The sequence below is a fragment of the Gossypium hirsutum genome, chromosome A09, assembly GCF_007990345.1.
Source record: "Gossypium hirsutum isolate 1008001.06 chromosome A09, Gossypium_hirsutum_v2.1, whole genome shotgun sequence".
NCBI lineage: Eukaryota > Viridiplantae > Streptophyta > Magnoliopsida > Malvales > Malvaceae > Gossypium > Gossypium hirsutum.
In genome coordinates this window covers 45,339,244-45,361,088 of record NC_053432.1, presented here as the reverse complement: position 1 = coordinate 45,361,088, position 21,845 = coordinate 45,339,244, and the positions used below count along the sequence as shown (strand labels likewise).

The window sequence follows — 21,845 nt, the reverse complement described above, 5'->3', positions numbered from 1 at the left end:
TTAAAGAGTTAAATCCGGGAATTGAAGGACGGATATTAAGGCACCCCAATTGGAGTTGAAACCAGTGACGTTTCAAATGTTCCAAACGGTGGGTTAGTTCAGTGGTATGCCCACAAAAGATCCACACTTATACCTTCGATTATTCATGGAGTTTAGTGATTCATTTAAGTTAGCTGGTGTGACTGAAGACGCACTGAGGTTGAAACTATTTCCATACTCTTTGCGAGATCGTGTACGAGCATGACTGAATTCATTGCCACCAAGTTCAATATCTACTTGGCAAGAATTAGAAGAAAGATTTTTGGTTAAGTATTTTCCACCAAGTAAGAATGCAAAGTTACGTAATGAGATAACAACTTTCCAACAATTTGATGACGAATCTTTGTATGAGGCTTGGGAAATATTCAAGGAATTACTTCGTAAGTGTCCTCATTATGGGATTCCTCATTGTATCCCATTGGAGATGTTTTATAATGGTTCCAACGTATATACAAGATTAATGGTGGATGCTTTTGCAAATGGTACGATTTTGTCCAAGTCTTATAAGAAGGCTTATGAGATTATTGAAAGGATCACAAGTAACAACTACCAATGGCCGAGGAATTTAGCAGTTTCAGAAAGATGAGTAGCCCGAGTTCGTATTGCACAAGTGGCTCTGATACCACTATTAGAACACCGGTACACCCTATGGCACAGTTGAAAAATTAAATCTGGCAATCACATACAGGGATCCATGTGCGAGGAACAAATTGGGGTGAGAAAGGTATGAAGATTACCTTTAATCATCTAGAAAAACAAAGATAATTGTTGTGAAACTGATTACGCAATTGCATGTCGATTCCAAACCATTACGAACAGTTTTGGCCTTTTTGTAATCCACTCGGTGTGACAATGAATAGCAAGAACTCTCTTAAACTTTTTAGAGAGAATTTCACTATATAACAGTTGCTAGACCTCACTCTTTTTATTTTAGGTATATTAGGTTTTTCTTCAAAACCCCATATTTCCTAATTTGGGAATAGTTGATATTTAATATGAATAAAAAATAATTATAATTATCATAATTATAATAATGTTTTACTGAAAAATTACAATCACAATAATTATAATAATATTCTATCGTAAATTATAATTACAATAATTATAATAAGGATTTTGGTAAATTATGTTTGGTTAAATTTTATACGAATCAAATTCATATATATTAATTTAACCATGTTCTCATTATGTGTACAACATACTTGTACATATAATTTGTTCGATACTTATTTATAATCAATTTAATTCATGTGACAGATAAAAACAATACCAACAATGTTTGGATTCTGTTCGTTTCAACCATAGAGTGTAACCCTATAAGTTATTGTAATGTTAGCATTAATACTAGAATGATTCTAATATTACAAACAATAAGTGACATCTAGCAATACATCATTGCTACCTAAGTTACAAGAAGCCATGATTCGACATAACCTCTTTGTGATTAAACCTTCATGTATTAATCCTTTTGTACTTTATATATAGACTGGACAAAGTCATGGAATAGTCACACTTGCATAGTCCATCTAATATTTATTGATATCCTGAGTAGACTATAATAAACAAATAAGTATGATATCTCATATCAACTTATTTGAGCATGATCATGCATTTCTAGTCTTACTCAATTAAATGGCCTAAGATATTGCTCCCATTTTTTAGAAGGGACAAATCCTATATTGATCAACCATATCCCACTACATAGATTATAGTATATTCAACATCAGCCATTATAGAACAACCAATTATGGTGGACATTTGGCTATATCAAAATATATGACTCACAATGTTGGGATAATGATGATCTCAAGTCTAAGGATCGTATATATAGTAATCACTATGAGTAATGTTATGACTATTATATAATAATCCAAAAACATACTCATAGCGGGTCAGTCCAATATGTTGTTCTTTAACACACATACTCATGTATTGATTTTGACATCCCATGTTAATGATAACACTTTGTCATCAATAAACTACACGTTAGTCTTAATGCATTATTGTTGTCCAAGGCAACAATAATACTCAACTAAGGACCTTTTAAGAATAATCCTATTATTTTTAGGATATTATTATAAAATAATTTATTTATATACACAAAAAAGAAACTGAAATAACAATGGCAATGCCTTATATTAATAAACGAGGTAAAACATGTATGTTATTACAATCATCTTATGATTGGTCTTTGGGCATACTCTTACAGGCCCATTGTTTAAAAATTTCCATCTAGGCCTGTTTTGACCCGTAATACATATTTAGACTCTCAATAGGGTCTACACTACATAAATAAGGTGTGAAAACATGATATTTGTTAATATGCTACCGTAAGTGATATGATTAAGGTATGTGAATTAAGTACGCGTGATCAGTTTACTATTTATTCTGATGGTATGTATTTGTTCTACTATGTTTTGTTTATGAGCAAATGATGATGTCTGAATATGTTTTCTGTATTTCTCTAAATTTTCTATATGATCGTGCAGGTGATGATATGGCAAAACTAATTTGGTTCTATTGGGTTTGTGATATATCTGTCTGCAAAGCATGTAATTGCATACGTATTGGTTTCTGTTAAAGATACGAATGTATGTTTAACATGCTTATCATTTTGTTTCTATATTTGCATGTCATGTCACTTTTCATGGGGTTGGGATATGATAAGTGATGGAGGAAGTGTGATTTTGGCAGTATTATTGCACCTTCTGGCGGTGAATCTACAATATTTGTTTTAGCATCTTGACTACTATTATAGTGACTTCACCACATATATATTTGATTCTGGCAGTTTACCGCAACATTTCTGTTTGGAAGCTCAGTTGCACTTATATGAATGACATACCACCAAGACCCAGTGTGATTGGATGGATAGACTCTCGTAGTCCTAATTGGTGTGATTGGTTGGATGGAGATGGTGTGTAGTGGATGGGTGTAGAATTTGTGTTTGTATTTGTATCTGAACCTATATATGCATCTATATTTGATTATGATAATACATCAGATTCCGTAAATGAGAATATGTTTAAATTTGTAACTGAAAACGTATCTGTTTGTGTATGTGTTTCTGATTTGTTGCTTGGGATGTGTTACACACTGGGCTTCTAGCTCAGTCATTTGTTTAATACATTTCAGGTGGTCTTCTGACTTAGGATCGGATGACGTGTGGGAGCTTGGATTGTTTTCGCAGTTAATTAAAATATGGTGATTTTCGTAATTATTTATTTTGGACTTTTGGGATTGTAATTTGTTTTGGGCTTGTTTTGTTTTTTTTTAAATTTTCAGTAATTAATATTTTCGAATGTGAAACTGCAAAATCACACAAGTTAACAAAATGGACTTCGATTTTCAAAATTAAAACTCTGAAAATTTTTCCGCTGCAAATTAAGTAGTCACATAAGTGTTTTTCTGTAAATGAATAAATAAGCTCTATGCATAATTTTCGAAATAATATACAAGTGTTTTGCTAAAAATATTATTTTCAAAATTCTTGGTTTCTAAATTTAGGATTTAACTTTTGGTTTTCAAACAAACCAATGTAATATCTCCATATTCGGCCATAAAGTCTAGGTCGGGTTTGATGTGTCACACATTATCTTCCCATTTATGGATTGGAGAAGAGTTATGGGTAGTTTTAGGCATTGTGTCAAAAAAACAGATATGACCAGAACAAATTATATTAGGATGATCCTAAGATATATAGTTTTTAGGCACTAATAATAAAATGTCACATATCAACTTTTAGAAATATAAAAGTCTTATTATACATTCATCCGTATTTAATATATTCTCTAACTTAATTTAACTTTAATTAAATAACTTAACAAATTAAAAATTTTAATAAATAAACAAACATGTTTTCTTCTTTTATAAAGTGTAGGGTAAACTACACCCATGGTCACTTTTGTTTACCTCAGGTTACATTTTAGTCACTTAAGTTTGAAATGTTACATTTTAGCCACTTACGTTTTTGTGTTGTAACATTTTAGTCACTGAGCTGTTAATTGTCGTTAACGGTGTAATGGTAAGCTGACGTGGCATGTTAAATCATCATTTCAAACAAAAATTTTAGGTTAAATTATTCAATTGGTCCCCATAATTTTTTGTTTTATGTTCTTTTAATTTTTTTTCCATTCTTTTTTGCTTCTCTATCTGTTTTCCTACCTTCTCCATTTTTTTAACATATCAGGAAGTTAAATTGGCAATGGAGAAAGAAACATGATATGAGTTTATGGGTTTTGGTTATAGGCAATGATGACTTTTGACTTCCTGCTTCTTTTTTCACTGTCAATTCGACTTCCTCATATGTTAAAAGAAATGGAGAATGTAAGAAAACAGAGGGAGAAACATAAGAGAATGGAAAAAAAAAGGAAAGTTTAAAAAACATAAAAGAAAAAATCTAAATTGCTCAAAATGAAAAAAAAATATAGGGATTGGTTGTATAATTTAACCTAAAATTTTTGTTTGAAATGATGATTTAACGTACCATATCAGCTTACTGTTACACTGTTAACAACAATTAACGGCTCAGTGACTAAAATGTTACAACACGATAACGAAAGTGACTTAAATTTAACATTTCAAACATAAATGACTAAAATGTAATCTAAGGTAAACAAAATTGACCATGGGTATAGTTTACCCTAAATTTTAAATAATTTTAGTTTTTTTTAATTTAATCATCTTTTATTTATTTATTTTCAAATTGTGTTTTATTTTTATGTAGTCAATTTTTTTTTTTATTTTTCTAATTTCTAGACAAATAATTTATCTTTTTCAATTTTAGTTTGCTTTTTCTTTTTATTTTAATCAAAATTCAAATTTTGATAAAACCACCAATGATGGTTATAATTTTTCAAATTTTGATTTTTCTACTAGTGGTTATTTTAGATTTTTAATTGTTTATTTTATTTTATTTTATTTTTTATAATTTGTGCTTATTATTTTTATTAACTTTTTTATTTTTAATTATTAATTTAAGTATTTTTAAAATTTTATTTATTTTTTATTATATTTTTCCGCACCTAGTCTCAACATTTTTCCTCCAAAATTTTTAATTATTTTAATTAAATTAGAAATGATATCATGTGTGATTGAATGTAAAATAACATTTTTATGTCTTTAAAAATTGATGATGTGAACTTATAAATTATATACTTTGGAATCTTATTCTTTAAAAGAAAGCATAAACATTGAAACCTTTACTTTTATAATGAAAATTCCATGTACTAAATCAACATTAGAATTCGTGGCGTTAGAAAGTCTACCAAAACGACATGAACACAATTCATCAAGCAAATGAAATGATGATAAACAATAAACAAGCAAATATTGGAAGATAAGCCAAATTACATACCACAACCAAAATCTACAGAAATGCTTCAACAAAACTATAAACACTAGCCATACTGATTCATATTAACTTATTAAAATGTTCAGCCAAGTTTCTGCTAATCTCCTATCAACAATCCCCTCTTTTGCCAAACTGATGAAATAAATCATCTTTTCAAACAAAATTTGTCTGTCAAAGTGGAGACAGCTTGAGGAAAATGAAAGTCTGATTTCTCAACAGTGCAATGAAATCCAAAGCCTCGTCAAATAAGTATCACTAAACAAAAATCCTCAACAATGTGCAGTGTACTGCCACCTCCTCTCTCTCGATCTCAACTAAAATAAATGTCTTAGCATGCAATAATATGATGAGCAGAGGACAGTCGAACTGAAGGTGCTTCCACCTTCGGGTTCTTGAGTTCGGGGCGTTGGCCAGAAAGCTGCAAATCTGCAAAAGATAAAGACGATGATGGTGAAGGACGAATGACGGTGGTTGGCTGGTGGCTTGATGCTGGGGACGTCCGACTAGTGTGGTTGTGTGGCCTCCAGTAGTGGGTGACTCAGTGACTGTTGGGGAGGGGCTGGTGGCGGTGCAAATATGTTGTGAATTCGGTCCGTTCGATTTTTTATGCAAAAAATTGAATAAAGGGGATTATCTATGTAAACTGAATAAACCGAACTTACTTATGGAACAAAATCAAATAAATCAAATTAAAAATTTTGGTTCAGTTCAGTTTGAATTTTCGATATTTTTAGTTGGAAAAAATTTCTAATTGAGATACTTACAATTTTATTTCCTTTAAAAAGAATTTCACATAATTGCTTTATTTCTTCAATTTAGTATATCATTTTACTTTTACTTTTATTTCTAATTCATTACAAAAATATTAAATATTAAATGAAACAATTTTAATGAACTTAAAAAATATTTATTTTCTTATTGGTCAACATACATCAATTTGGGTTTTTTATATATTAAATAATAAAAATTAAATTGAATATTATAAAAAATTAAATTATTTATGTATTATATATATACATTAAAATTATAATTAAATTAATTATAAAATTGAAATTAAAAGTTTTAATTTGAACTTGAGTTTTATTTGTTATATTTGGGTTGAATCTTTAGTTTATATTAATTTTGTTGGGATTTGATTTATATTGGGTTGGGTTACTTAACTATAATTTTAATGTTTAAAAAAATTTGTTTATTCGGTAAGTTTGGTTGAGATAATCAAAATCAAAATTAAACCGAGTTAACAATTTTAATTGATATAGGTAATTGAATAAACTGAAAATCTTGAAAAACAATTATCTATTTGATTCAATTTAATTGGTTTAACATGGTAAAAATTGTTAAAATTTGCAGCTTACCGTAAATAAGGAGAGGTCCAAATGCAAAGAAGAAGATGACTGTAGATGGATGCTTGACTTGCTGTCGATTAAGAAGCTAAATTTTTTGGGTTTTATCTTTGGGAAAAAGTCGATAGAATAGAATGAATGAACTGAAATAGGGCAAAACTTTGTTTTCTTAAGTCTAGAAAGCTATACGATAAGTTTAGCTTTTAGGGTTTTATTTTTTTTTACTTAGCTTATATATTAAATAATAAAATTAATATCATAAAAAAATAAAATTATCATTTCAATTTGGGTTTAAAATTTTAATGGATATTGGGGTTTAAAGTTTTTTTTAATGAATGTTGGCTTTCAAGAGTATTGAGTTTTAATAGGTATTTGGTTTTAAGGTTTAAATCTAAGTTTGGGTATGTAAATGGGTTATGACCTTATGGGTATAATAACTAAAATTTCAATCAATTTATTTGATTTAAAATATCAAAATTGAAAACTGACTAAATAAATTAGTTAAATTAAAAATTGAAGAAACAAAAAGAAAATCAATTTTTTCAATTTAAAATATTTTTATCACCCCTACTTAAGACAAGGGGATACATTGTCCCTTATCTTTTCTTGCCATGTATTAAAGGATTCTCAACTCTATTGAATAATGCACAAAAGGATGGTCTATTGAATGAAAAAAGGGCTAGTTAGAATTGCCCGAGGGTAATTTTTTTTTCTGAGGATAGCATCTTGTTTGTTAAGAATAAAGAGGTGGAGGCTAGAAAAATAAGGGAGCTACTTGTAGTCTTTGAGAATGTTTTTGGTAAGAAAATCAATCTTGAAAGTCTTCTTTTTATTTTAGTCCTAATACCTTACTAGCTAATCATCTGGAGGTAAGAGTGGTTGTCAGGCTAGATATGTATATGGGTTGACTTTGACAATTGGTTGTAATAAGACGAATTCATTTAAGCGACTGATTGATAGATTGCATATGTGAATCAAAGGGTAACCCAAGCTTCTTCTCTTATATGGTAGTAAACAAGTCAAAGAAATGTGCCAAGAGGAGTTCAACCATAATGGAAATCATCCATTCTGATATATTTTGCCCATATATGGACGTGCAAAGTTAGAAGTACTTTATCACTTTCATAGATGATTGCTTACGATACATGATCTCTACATGTTCCATCACAAGAGTGAAGCATTAGAAGCTTTTAAAGTTTTCAAGGATAAAGTAGAGAAACAGCACGGTAAGCAAATTAAGATTGTGAGAACTGATAGAGGTTGTGAGTATTATGGTAGAGGATGGACAAGCACATGGTCCATTTGTGAAGTTTCTTCAAGATAATGGTATAGTTGGCCAATACACCATAACAGGCTCACTTGATCAGAATGGTCTTGCGGAAAGAAGAAATTGAACTGTAATGGACATGGTGCGAAGTATGTTTAGTAGCTTTAAACTACCTAAGTCCTTATAGGTTGAATCTCTCAAAACAACTATGTATATATTAAATTGAGTTCCAACCAAGGTTGTCCTTAGAGTTCTTCAAAGGTTGAAAACCGAGTTTGCGACATATACACGTATGGGAATGCCCATCTAAAGTAAGAGTTTATAACCTACAAGAAAAGAAACCAGACCCAAAGACCATTAGTGGGTATTTCATTGGATATGCCAAAAGGTCCAAAGGATACAAATTCTATTGTCCATATTACAACACTATAATTATGGAATCGAGAAATGTAAAATTTCTTGAGAATGACTCAATCAAAGAGAATGATTTGTCTCGGGATAGGATTCCCGTAGTTCAACTTTCCACTTCAGATGAGAGATTGGTTATCATGCATAACACCTATCAAGCTAAATTAGGTGTTAAACAACCAATCAATGAAAATCCACAAGCTGCTAAAAACACTCCAATAGATCAAGTTGTTCAAGAAAGTTTGAAAATTATTGAACAATCAATTAAACAGCACGATCGATAAGAAAATCTTGATTCAACATTGAGGAGATCTACTAGAGAAAGGAAATCAACAATTTCTAGTAACTATATTCTGTATCTGTAAGAGTCTGAATTTAATATTGGAGTTGAGAATGATCCTAAGTCATTTTCACAAGCCATGAGTTGCAAAAGGTTAAATTTGTGGTACAATGTTATAAAAGAAGATATGAATACCCTGAAAAGTAACAATGTTTTGGATCTTGTGTCGTTGCCTAAAGGTGTAAAAAACATTGGATGTAAAAGGGCCTTCAAAACAAAAAGAGACTCAGTGGGCAACATAGAAAGATATAAAGCTAGACTCACCGCGAAAGGATTCACTCAACGAGAAGGAATTGATTATACTAAGACTTTTAGTCTTGTATCTAAGAAAGATTTCTTGTGCATTGTGTTAGCATTAGTAGCTCATTTTGACCTTGAGTTACAACAAATGAATGTAAAAATCACCTTTCTCAATGGTAACCTAGAGAAAGAAGTATACATGAAATAACCTAAAGAATTCTTCTTTAGTGATGGTGAACACTTGGTATGGAAGCTAAAGAAGTTCATATATGGATTGAAACAAGCCTCCCGACAGTGGTATTTAAAATTCCATGAAGTTATCTCTTTGTTTGGTTATGTTGAGAATATCAAAGATCAATTATTATACTAGAAGGTTAGTGGGAGTAAAATTTGTTTCCTTATTCTATATGTGGATGACATTTTACTTGCAATGAATGACAGGGGTATGCTCATGAGGTGAAACAATTTCTTTCTAAAAAATTTTATATGAAAGATATGGGTAATGTGTCTTATGTCATTGGCATTAAGATTCATCGTGATAGACATCGCATTATCTTAGGTCTATCTCAAAAAACCTATATCAACAAAGTTTTAAAATGATTTTGGATGAAAGATTCTTCACCAAGTGTTGCTCCTATCGTGAAAGGTGACAAGTTCAATTTAAACTAGTGCCCGAAAAACGAATTTGAGAATGATCAAATGAAAAGCATTCCATATGCTTTTGTTGTTGGAAGATTGATGTATGCTTAAGCCTGCATAAAACTTGATATTACATTTGCAGTTGGAATGTTGGGAAGATACCAAAGTAGTCTAGGCATTGACCACTAGAGAGCTGCAAATAAACAATTACAAATACCTCTGAGAATAAATGAACATATAGAATACCCAACCTAACAATACTTCCGTCTAACATTATGGTTAGCTAGCATTCTTTTCTGATAAAAATCACCTTTGAAGATAAACAATTACATTTACCTCTAAGAATAAATGAACATATAGAATACCTAGAAGAGATCATCGTAAGATACTCGACAATAACCGCTGCATTCAGATATCTTTGCAGTTCAAACACTATTCCACTAACTACTAAAGTCATCAATGATCTCACATTATCTTGTTTCATTAAAGAAATCAGAAGAAATTCTGGTTAATTCATTCTTTAGATACCATACATGAATAAGTCGATTACTCTTCTTTAACAACGACATTACATACCCCAAATGATTTTCAGAAAAATCTGATATCCCTTCTAAAACTCTCTTTATTTGCTAACCCATCTTCGGCTCTGACCACATTATTATTCATTCAGCCACTGAACTCTTCGATTTCATATTTGAGGGCTTAATCAACATAAATCTTGTGAATTCCGTTGTATAAGATTTTAAGGTTGAGGAGTAGAGATAATAAAGCCTTTAAATTTGACTCTCGTATATACACATAACATAACATTCATTAGTAACATAACATTATGAACTTTTTCTCTTACTTTTATGAGTTTTGACTCATCATAAGCAACTTTTTACTTATACCTATGAATATCGCTTCCAGCATTACCAGAATTAGCTCGGTTGGAAACATTTCTGTTTATAAGTAAAAAAAATATCATTAGAGTCAAGAGATATCACACTATCACAGGTTATATAATGACATGTATTTCTAGACTTCATACATGCTATGCTCAATCCGAGAACCGACTAAATCCTAGCTTTGATACTACTAAATGTAACACCCCTAACCGTATTTGTCGTCGAAATAGGGTTACAGAGTATTACCAAAAAAATTTAACTTAAAACATTCGTTTACAATCATTTATAAAACACATCATATTCCATTTAAACACATGCATAGCGTCCCTTTTAAGAGCCTTCGAAGCCTTAGAAACACTTTAGAAACGATTCGGGAAAAAATCGAAAACATTTAGAACTTCATGACAAAATATAGAAAAATTCATACTACAGGGGTCACACGATCGTGTAGCTAGGCCATGTGACTCATACGGCTGAGACACACGCCAATGTCTCAGGCCGTATGGGCATTCATAGTAAGGATACATGGTCATGTTCCAACCAGTGCCCATGTAGCTCTCTGACTTGGTTCACACGGCCAAGTCACACACCCTTGTGTTAGGCTGTGTAGTTCTCCAAATGCAACCTTTAAAAACCTACAAGGGACACACGATCGTGTCACATTGCCATGTGTCACACATGGCTGAGACACACGTCCATGTCTTAGGCTGTGTGGACAAGAAATAGGTCATTTTCAAGCCATTACTTTCACCCAAAATATGCTCATACATACAAGCCATTGTACCTATTTCAAGCATTAAAAAATATACCTAAAACATGCATAATAAAGCTAGATCAATATGATATTTATCTATACAACCAATATGTCCAAAAGGCACCTCAAAGCAAGCACTCAACTTAACAACACATATGCATAATTGATCACCTTGCTACCATTTTAAAACATGTCATGCTTAATTTATACCTTGTCATTAGAACTTATCATTTGAACTATAGTTTTCATGCATCCCAAATATACATATATCTAACTTATACATATTTGACCATAACTTATCCATATATATAGTTTAATTTCATACTAAGTTATACCATAATTGACCACATGCCAAAATCACATTCTAACATACTGATTTGGTTGTTCAAAACATAACTTCAAATGACCATTTCCACTCCAACCATCAAGACCATCTAAATAATACAAATCTAACGATATCTTGATGGTTCCAACAATCAACATGTATACAAACCATATTTCAATCATGCACATCTATTCAAAGCCTTACCAAAGCATACCATATCTTGACCATGTTTAGGTCAATTCATCATATATCACTTTGGCTATTCAAACATGCTTTAACACATTATCAAATTAACACATATCAACAAGGCACCAAATGTACCAAGGCTTATCATCACCTAAAATAACCTATACATGTCAAACTCATCAACCAACATTCAACTAATCATCAACCATAAGTCCACCTATACATGCCATTATAAACTTAACCAAGACATCAAAATCTATCAATATAATCGATAGATAGTGTGATAGATCTTCAACTAGCTTCCAACCCGATCGAGCTTTCGATAATCTAAAAAGTAAAAGAAAAATAACTACGTAAGCAATGCACGCTTAGTAAACTCGTATAACTTTTGTCATATCAATCCATTTCAAATATGAAATTTATACATATAAAGAATAATCCTATACCAATACTGCAAGATTCATGAAACCATAATCAACAACTCATAAAGTGAATAAAACCACAGCATCACATATACATATCATCCCTAACATAGTAGGATTTTATAAAACTTTAAACCCTTTCAAATTTTCTTATTTTCATTTGTATTTCATTACTTTCCATTGCATTTACTTTCTTTAGCTTAAACAACAACATCAATTCAACTCACCATTCCCTTTTTCATCATTTTACACTTCAAGTATGAACTTACTATTTCATTACCTTTCCACACCCGTTTCATATGCATAACACAATAGACATAAGCATATCATCAATTATAGCCACAAGCTAGTGCATTTAAACATAGCTCTTTTGGAATTAACCACATGATAAACCATTCCATAAGAAATTACATAATTTAAATCTTACCATTCTTTCATGAACACAAGCATATTTCCATTTGGCCACTTACCATTTTAATGCATAACTTATAAGTAAACATAATACAATCCAACCAATAGCTTGGCACATGTCTAAGCATCAAACAATAACACATGTTAGCATACTTAAACATATTTCACATTAATTCAACATGGATAACCATTATACTTGAATATGATTCAATTTGGATATAACATCCTTCATAACATAACATGCTTTCCATGTATCTCATCATTTCAATGTATTTCATGTATACCTGTATTTGCTCATATTAAATATTTACCGTTTTCTTTCCAATTCATGCCCATTGAACTGAATAGAATATTATTAGATACCTGGGATAACTCACACAAAGTGTGCTAACTCATATAACCATAATCCATCAATTCATGTACATATATGCTCATACAAACTGTGAATAAATATGCTTACACAAGCTATGAAAATGGATCTGCTCACACGAGCTGTGGGTCGAAACGTAGCTACACGATTCTGCTCACACGAGATATGGAGTATCCACAACACATGTCGGACCTTAGCCACTGGTAAGACATTCAAGACTAGCACCCGAATCATGTAAACCCTAATAACGTCATTTGTATCCTACGAATTCCTAAGGTTCAAACGGGGCTTGGTAGTCGTCGTATGTCGTTGAATATCTATTGTTTCATGACATAATAAATTACATAATCACATCTATGTATTAATTCATGCACAATAGAATAGCACATTAAATAGTCAATTTAACTCACAATTAAGTGTTTATAGTTCATACGAACTTACCCAGCTAAATTGCAGAAATGTCAAAGTACATGGACATTTTCGTAATTTTCTATTCTCCTCGATTTTTCACCCAATCTTGATCTAAATTAATAATTTCATTCAATCTATCAAATTAGACAGTAAAACAATGTATTTTATGCAATTTAGTCATTTTTGACATTTTTACAAAATTACCCCTAAAGTTTTACGTTTATTCAATTTAGTTCATGAGCCTAAAACATGCAAATTAACCATTTTTACCCAACTTTGAGCCTAGATGAATACTTATAGCATCCAAAATAGCCCATTCATTCAAAATTTTTACATAAAGCCTTGTACTTTTACTATTTTAACAATTTAGTCCCTGATCGAAAAATTTATCAAAAATCACTTAATAAAATACTTTCAAATAACAACTAATATTTCAAATTCATCATTTAACATCTAAAATCACAAGGCTCATCAATGACAACATTCAAAATCTTTATAGTTTCAAAATCAAAGGTACGGGCTAACTGGACCTAGTTGTAACAATATCAAAAACATAAAAATTAAAAGAAACGGGGCTAAAATGGACTTACATGCACCATCCAAAGCAAGGCCGAAGCTTGCAGCTTCTCCCATTCTTTTCCCATGGCAAATCTCGGTGGTGAAAAACAAATGGAGAAAAAAACATTTTGTTTTCTTTATTTTATTAACCTTATTTTATTTTATTAAATAAATAACATATAAAACATTATAATTAAAAGAAATTAAGCATCCAACTGCCCCACTATCTTTAGGATGGCTAATTTACTCAATAAGGCCTTTCAATTATAATTCTTTAAGCAATTAACACCTTTAAACTAATAGGAATTGATTTTTTTTAACTTTTACAATTTAGTCCTTTTTGCTTAATTAACCATCGAAACGTTAAAAATTTTCAATGAAACCTTAATACCACCTTAATGACACTCTATAAATATTTATAAAAATATCTACGGCTCGGTTCCCGATGCCTCATTTTTTAAGACCACTTGAACTTAATAAATCGCTTAAATAACATAAATTATCAAATCAAAAACCTTTTAAAAACCATGTTTGACTCTTAAATATTAAATAATAATATTTACGAACTTACTTATCAAATTTGGTGGCCTCGAAACCACTATTTCTAACACCACTGAAAACGGGCTGTTACACTAGAAGTTATAACCGAATTTGGAGAAATTACATCCCCTCGTTTGGAAAACTAATTTTAGAAAGTATTTAGCAAATACGACTTTCGCAAACAGTCATTAGAAAATTATTTCTTCACTTTTAGAAAACACTTAAGAAATTACTTAATTTGCAGCGGAAAACCATTTTCGGAGTTTTAGTTTTGAAAACCGAAATTTGTTTTGTCGACTTAAGGGATTTTGCAGCCTCGCGTTAGAAAATATCAATTACTGACTAATTAAGCAAAAACCCAAAAAAAGTTTAGAAACATATTACAAACTTCAAAAGATCAAAACAAATAATTACGAAATTCACCATTTTTACATTAAGTGCAAAAATAATTCAAGCTTCCACACGTCATCCGGTCCTAAGTCAAAGATTTACCTGAATAAACAAAGATAAAACAAAAGGGTGAGCTATGAAGCTTAGTGTATAACTAAACTCAAGTAGAGATCAAACAAACACAATATACAAATTAGAGAAATACAGAGAATTTCATAATGATAATATAACCAGAGCGGGACAAATCAAAGTATCACAGAGATTTTCATAACGATCGTATAACAGAACAGAGGATGTATGGTTATGCCAATGCGGTGTTTTTCAAAAAATCAGAATGCAGATTTATCTCAAAAATCCTACCTAACTCCGATACACACCAAAATAGAGTTCCCCAGAACTCATCTAACCAAATCACACCAATAGATAGTTGTGGACAGTGCCACCAGAATTACAGTAAAAATTGCCAAATCAAATATATGTGGTCAAACCACTATGTTGCAGCCAAGCTGCCAAATAGAATTGTGGATAAACCACCATATAATACAGATCTTTTAACCTCTAGAAACTTCTTCTTTCACATTATCTCGAACCCCATGCAAGGTGTCATTGTATGCATATTCAAAATCAGAATGATAAGCATGTAGGACATGTTGTCGTACAATAACAAAAATAGAAGACAAGGAAAACCACGCTTTGCAAAACATATTAATCAAATCTTAATGAATCATAATAGATTTTTCATGATTTACACATTAAAATCAGTATCACACATAACAACTTATTGGGATGTCACATGTTCACAACCAACTAGGTAACACAGAAATGAATCATCAAAATTAACAGAGCACAGATCATACCTGAATAAATCACATACCTTAAATGCTTCCCAAACAAAAGTACATTATACGCTAACAGATCATGCTTACTTAGCTTATATCATATCAGACATACGTACAAATAACAGATTATACATCAATAGATCAACAAAAATTAAGTTTTATAGCTTATTTTAGATCATACAGACCTGACAGAAGGCTTACGTTCGATTTAAATGATGTCTTCAACCCTAGCAAAAATTTTTAATTTTTTGCCCACACACCCGTGTGGATTCACATGGCCTACATGGATGACCCATGTGGCCCACATGTCCTGGCACATGTTTGTGTAGCTTATCTTAGTATCTCACACGGCCTGGCACACGATCGTGTGGCTCAAGTCAGTCCCTCACACGGCCTGGACACACACCTATGTAACCCAAGTCAATGCCTCACACGGTCTAACACACAGCCTGGCACATGGCCGTGTAACGTCGACAACCTCAATTTTGGCTTTCACAGATCGCTGATTACTCGGGTTTTTGTTATACACTTGATACGGTTTTAACATAGAAGCAATAGAGATGTGCTCAGAATCGAAAAATGAGTCAACCAACATGCAATTCTTAAATCGTTGGAGGGACGTAAATCTCGAGATCTTTCATAGTTTGATTAAAAGATCAACGGCAAAATGAAACTTAGAGTAATAGATTCGAAAAGATTGAAACAATAAACTAAGGGTGGAAGAAGATCTCAACCAAAAAGAAAAGAAGAAGAAGAAGAAACGTACAGAAGAAATGGAAAAGGAATGTGAAAAAAAGAGGAAGTTTTTGGGAAAAACTTAATAAATTTAAGAAAATAAAAACTAACTTACAAGGCAGCATAACAAAAAAAAACATTTTCTTATTGCTTTCGTAGGGACTCAAACACAAGACCAAAAGGTATACAGAAGCTTAACCACTGAACCACTAGGCTCATCGTTGTCCTTAATTAAGCGAAAATAATATATAAACCAGATACTCAAGAATAGGAGTTTAGAAAAAAGTAAAAAAATTTCAAAAGAAAAGGTTCGAACCCAGAACCTCGTACACACAAACACAACACTTATCCATTAAACCAAATTAATTCACTTGTCATAATTTCACAATCTTAACTCAAACTCAGGACGTAACCACTTTGAGTTTCACTAACCCAATTTCTTCTATCAGGGTTTTAGAATGTTACAATAAGACTTGTTCCTACCTTGTAAACCTTCATTATAAAAACGATTAAAAAGAAAATCTGTTAAGTTTGATGTTTCTCATATTTTGTGCACATATTAATTTGATTATTTCGAGAAATGTCACTAAAGTTTGGATTTAGAATAAACATTAGGTTTATTCATTAAGAAATTTGGGCTAAAGCATTGAGACATGATAGATTGTGATATATGGAAAATACTACTCAAATTCTAAGACAAAATATCGCCATGATTCGTGCATTATGTTTCGACTTAAGTCTTCATGGGCAATTTGAGCCAAGTGGGAGAATGTTGGAACTGTTGTGGTTCATGAGGTCATTCCCACATTTCCCCTACCCCTTACTTTCATGTTGCATAGTGGTTTATGTGAACTACCTTTTTATGTGTGATAGTGGGACATGTAGTTGGTGGTTTTTTATAGGGAACTGTAGCACCCCTAACTCGTCTTGTCGCCAGATTAAGGTTATGAAGTATTACCGAACAATCGGAAACATTTAACATTATAATAGTTAAATAAATTAAAAATATCATAATCCAATCAATCACATGCATTCTGTCCCTAAATCGAGCCCTCAAAGCCCTAAAAATAGCTTTGAGGCAATTCGGGACTAATTTGAAACAAAGCAGAAAGCTTAGGAAAAATTTGCAAAAATTGGAAACAGGAGTCACACGGCCATGCGGCCAGGCCGTGTAACAATCGAACAAGGGACATACGGTCGTGTCCTAGCCTGTGTCCTCACCGATGTAACTCACTGAGATGCCTTACATGCTTGTGTGCTAGGCCATGTGCTAGACCGTGTGTTAGGCCATGTAACCCTCTGAGTTGCCTCACACGCCCGTGTGCCAGGCCGTGTAACTCATTGACTTGAAACACTAAGAAACTCTCAAAAGACACATGGCCATGTCGTCAACCCGTATCCCAGGCCATGTGAACCCAAAATTTACCTAAAATCAAGCCATTTCAAAACCAATTCCTACCTAACTATTCATACTATTTGGGCACATATTTAAGGGGTTCAAATATCATCCAAACATACATATCAACCATTCTAAATAACATAACCAATATGCCATTCAAAGGCACCACAATTGTATCAAAACATTCATTACCAAGACATACCAACAATGGCGTATTCCAAACATACCAACCTAGTTCATTAAACATTACATGAAACCATAAAAGACCATTTCCAAACCATCACATATATACTAAAAGAGCCATATAAACAAGTACTTAAGGATGGTCAAAATAACCTAACTTAAACAAGCATTAAAAGTTCATCAATTTCAAACTTAAACTTCACAAGTATGATTAGACCAAGTCACCTTTTACACATTCACAAAATATCTTAATCCTAAAGACTCTTCCTATTATATGCCACTACTTCTAACAAGTATAAAATGACTACCAAGGTATAGATGATAGTGTGTGAGCTTCCAAGCAGATCCAATCGATGCAACGATTCCAAGAGTCCTACAAAATCAAATTAAATGAATAAGCACAAAGAAGCTTAGTAAGTTCGATAAGTCAACTCATTTACTATAAATTTCCAAATTTCCAAGGGACATTTGTAACACCCCTATCCTGCAACCGTCGCCGGAATAGGTAAGGGGCATTATCAGACAGACAGAATATCACAGATCAATACAGAATCATGGATATCACATAATATTAATGTATAAGCAATTCAACAATTCATCCGTTATGGAGGTCTCCAAGACCTAAGACATACTTTTAGAAAAGGTCAGGACTAAACTGAACACATTCAAAATTTTCAGATCATAGAAAAATTTTTCAATTCTATTGAGGTCACACGCCCGTGTGATTAGGCCGTGTGCCTTACACGAGCACCAGACATGCCCATGAGGTCTGGCCGTGCCAAAACAGAGTATACATACTGACTTTTACACACTTCCAACAGGCACGGCTGTGTGCCATGGTCGTGTGATACTTAGCTGGCTACTGACTTAAGCCCAGGGCAATATGACACGCCCATGTGTCTTAACTGTGTGATCTTAAGAGGTTACTGCTTTGCATACATGGCCACAAGGCACGCCCGTGTTCCCTGACCGTATGGCACAATGCAGGCTTGGTTTAAGCCAACTTGCCACCCCTTTTTGGGTCATTCCTACAAACAATATTAAACAACATTTATACCAAAATTTTCAGCCAATTCCATGCTCAAAACATGCTTCATTATAACTAAATCATCATCATTCAATAACCTATTCAAACTCATACCAAAACACATTAAAAAATCTTATTACAACAACGTGCCAAAATGCTCATTTCATAGCTCACTTATGGCATCTTCTAACTCATGCTTAAACTTACCATTTCCTCAACTTGCCATATTTCAAAATGATCACCATATATAAGGCCATATAACCATTACAAGCATACACAATTTGGCATCACAAACCATTTACCAAAACTAAGCACAAACATACCATTTGCTAGCCAACTCTCATGGCATAACATATATACATATCAAAGTTTAAATACATAGACATTCTAGCCTATACATGCCATACTTAAAAATATTTACACTTTCAGAAGTACCAAAATGAGTTTGATAGTATGATGACAATCCTCGACTATCCCCGAGCTTTCAGTAGCTATGATAACTGTAAAATAGACAGAAATCACACAGAGTAAGCTACAAAGAGCTTAGTAAGCCAAATACAATTGGTTTAACTGTTAAAGCATATAAAGTACAAATCAACAGCAAGAATTCATAGCCATTTCACAAATCAACAGCAAGAATTCATAGTCATTTCACAGAATAGTTCATGAGCCTAACTATGCTCATTTGCTTGTATACATTTCATGTTACATTTCCATGATTTCATACATACTTTGCATTCATTATTTCACAGAAACAGAGTCTTTCATATTCAGAAATTTAGTACGATACAAACGTACCTGTATAGATTATACATTTCATATATTCATTCCCATATGTCATACTCTATCATCAGTCAGTCCAGAAATGATACAAATACTCATAAACGGGTACAATACCTACGTCCCAGACGTGGTCTTACATGTAATTCAGTATCGATGCCTCTGTTCCAGACAGGGTCTTACATGAATTCAGATACGATGTCGATGTCCCAGACATGGTCTTACACGTAAATCTCAAATCAAGGCCTGTGTCCCAGACACGGTCTTACATGATATCTCAGATCGATGACAACGTTTATTTAGAAACATACAGAGCTTTTTATATACTAGCATATTATTGGAATTTACTCAGAATTCATTCATCAGGCTCTCACAGCCGTCTAATACAGATTATAACTAGTATATACAATATTCAATAAATTTAACACGTAATTGTATTTTGACTTACCTCGTACGGATTTCGGACGGAAACGAGTCGACTATTCAACTATTTTGGACTTACCTCGATTTAAGTCCGATTTTCTTTGTTCTTGATCTAATACAATTCAAATTCAACCATTCAATCATTCATTTCATTCAAAATAATCCATGAACACATATTTAGGGCACTTTGCATTTTAACCCTTACATTTTCACACTTTGACAATTTAGTCCATTTTTCACAAAATCACAAATATGCAAAATTCACCAAGACTATAGCTTGGCCGAATATACATAGCTTCCATACAAGCCCAAATAACATATTTAATTCACAATTTAGTCCTTCAAAACCTCATTTTCACAAATTAGCCCAAATAGCTCTATTCCATCAAAAATTCAAGAACAAAGCATGATAATCTCACACATATATTTCATAATCCATATAAAAACATTACAAAGCTCATATCATCATCAATGGCACATTTCATAATCTTCAACAGAAACAGAAATTCAGACATAGGTTTTGAACAACACGAAGCAACGATCACAGAAACACAGAAATTATCAAAAACGAACCAAAGTATATACCTTAATCAACCAAATCAATGACCGAACCCTAGGATGGTCTTCTTCTTTCTATTTTCTTAATAGAATCGGCTATATGCATGATAATAATGGCCAATTTCATGTTTTCATTTTATTATAACAACTTTAATAAATATTTTCCCATTTTGCCTTTGACTAATAAACATTAAAACTTACCAACTACATGTCCATATTTGTCCACCATTAAAATAAATGGTAAATTTGACATGTAAGGACCTTCACTTAAATAAGCCAAATCAAATAGGTACTTTTAACATCTAGCACACAGCTTTTACACTTTACGTGATTAGATATTTTTTCTTTTTATTTTCAATATTCAGTACGGAAACAGACAAATTAAATCACAAAAATTTCACAAATGAAAATTCATTCATCATGGACACAGAAAATAATATTAAAATATTTTTCAAACTCAGATTTGTGGCCCCGAAACCACTATCCCGACTAGGGTCTAAACCAGACTGTTACAACGTTAACATGTATTACACCGGTAATAAGTCTGAAAAACACCGGTACTAAGCCTGCTAGGCACTAAGCCTAAATAACACTGGCACTAAGCCTACTAGGCACTAATCCTGAATAACATTGGCACTAAGCTTGCTAGGCACTAAGCCTGAATAACACCGAAAATAAGTTTGAATAACACCGGCACTAAGCCTGCTACGCACTAAGCCTAAATAATAGTATGGTTCAACATTTAAATATCAGTGCATTACAGAATTTAAAGATTAAATCACTAACAAGGAATTGAATTCAACTATACATAAACATAAAACGAACTTATTAAACTAATTTGCAGTAATCGCAAAAGCACATGAATTACTCTAAAATCTTTTCTTTTCCACAATCTTCAACATGCTCATGATCTAAAATAATAGTTTCATTCAATTAAGTAATTCTAAACTTCAATTTAATTCATAATTCATGTTTATGTAAAATTACAAAATTGCCCCTAACATTTTAATTTTTCACA

General features: G+C 32.1%; 1 non-coding gene across 1 annotated transcript; it reads right to left on the bottom strand.

Annotated features, from left to right (window-relative positions):
• Window positions 1-333: 333 nt before the first annotated feature.
• Window positions 334-441, bottom strand: LOC121206849 (small nucleolar RNA R71). Its single transcript, XR_005902020.1, has one exon. It is a non-coding gene; the product is annotated as a small nucleolar RNA R71 (small nucleolar RNA).
• Window positions 442-21,845: the final 21,404 nt, after the last annotated feature.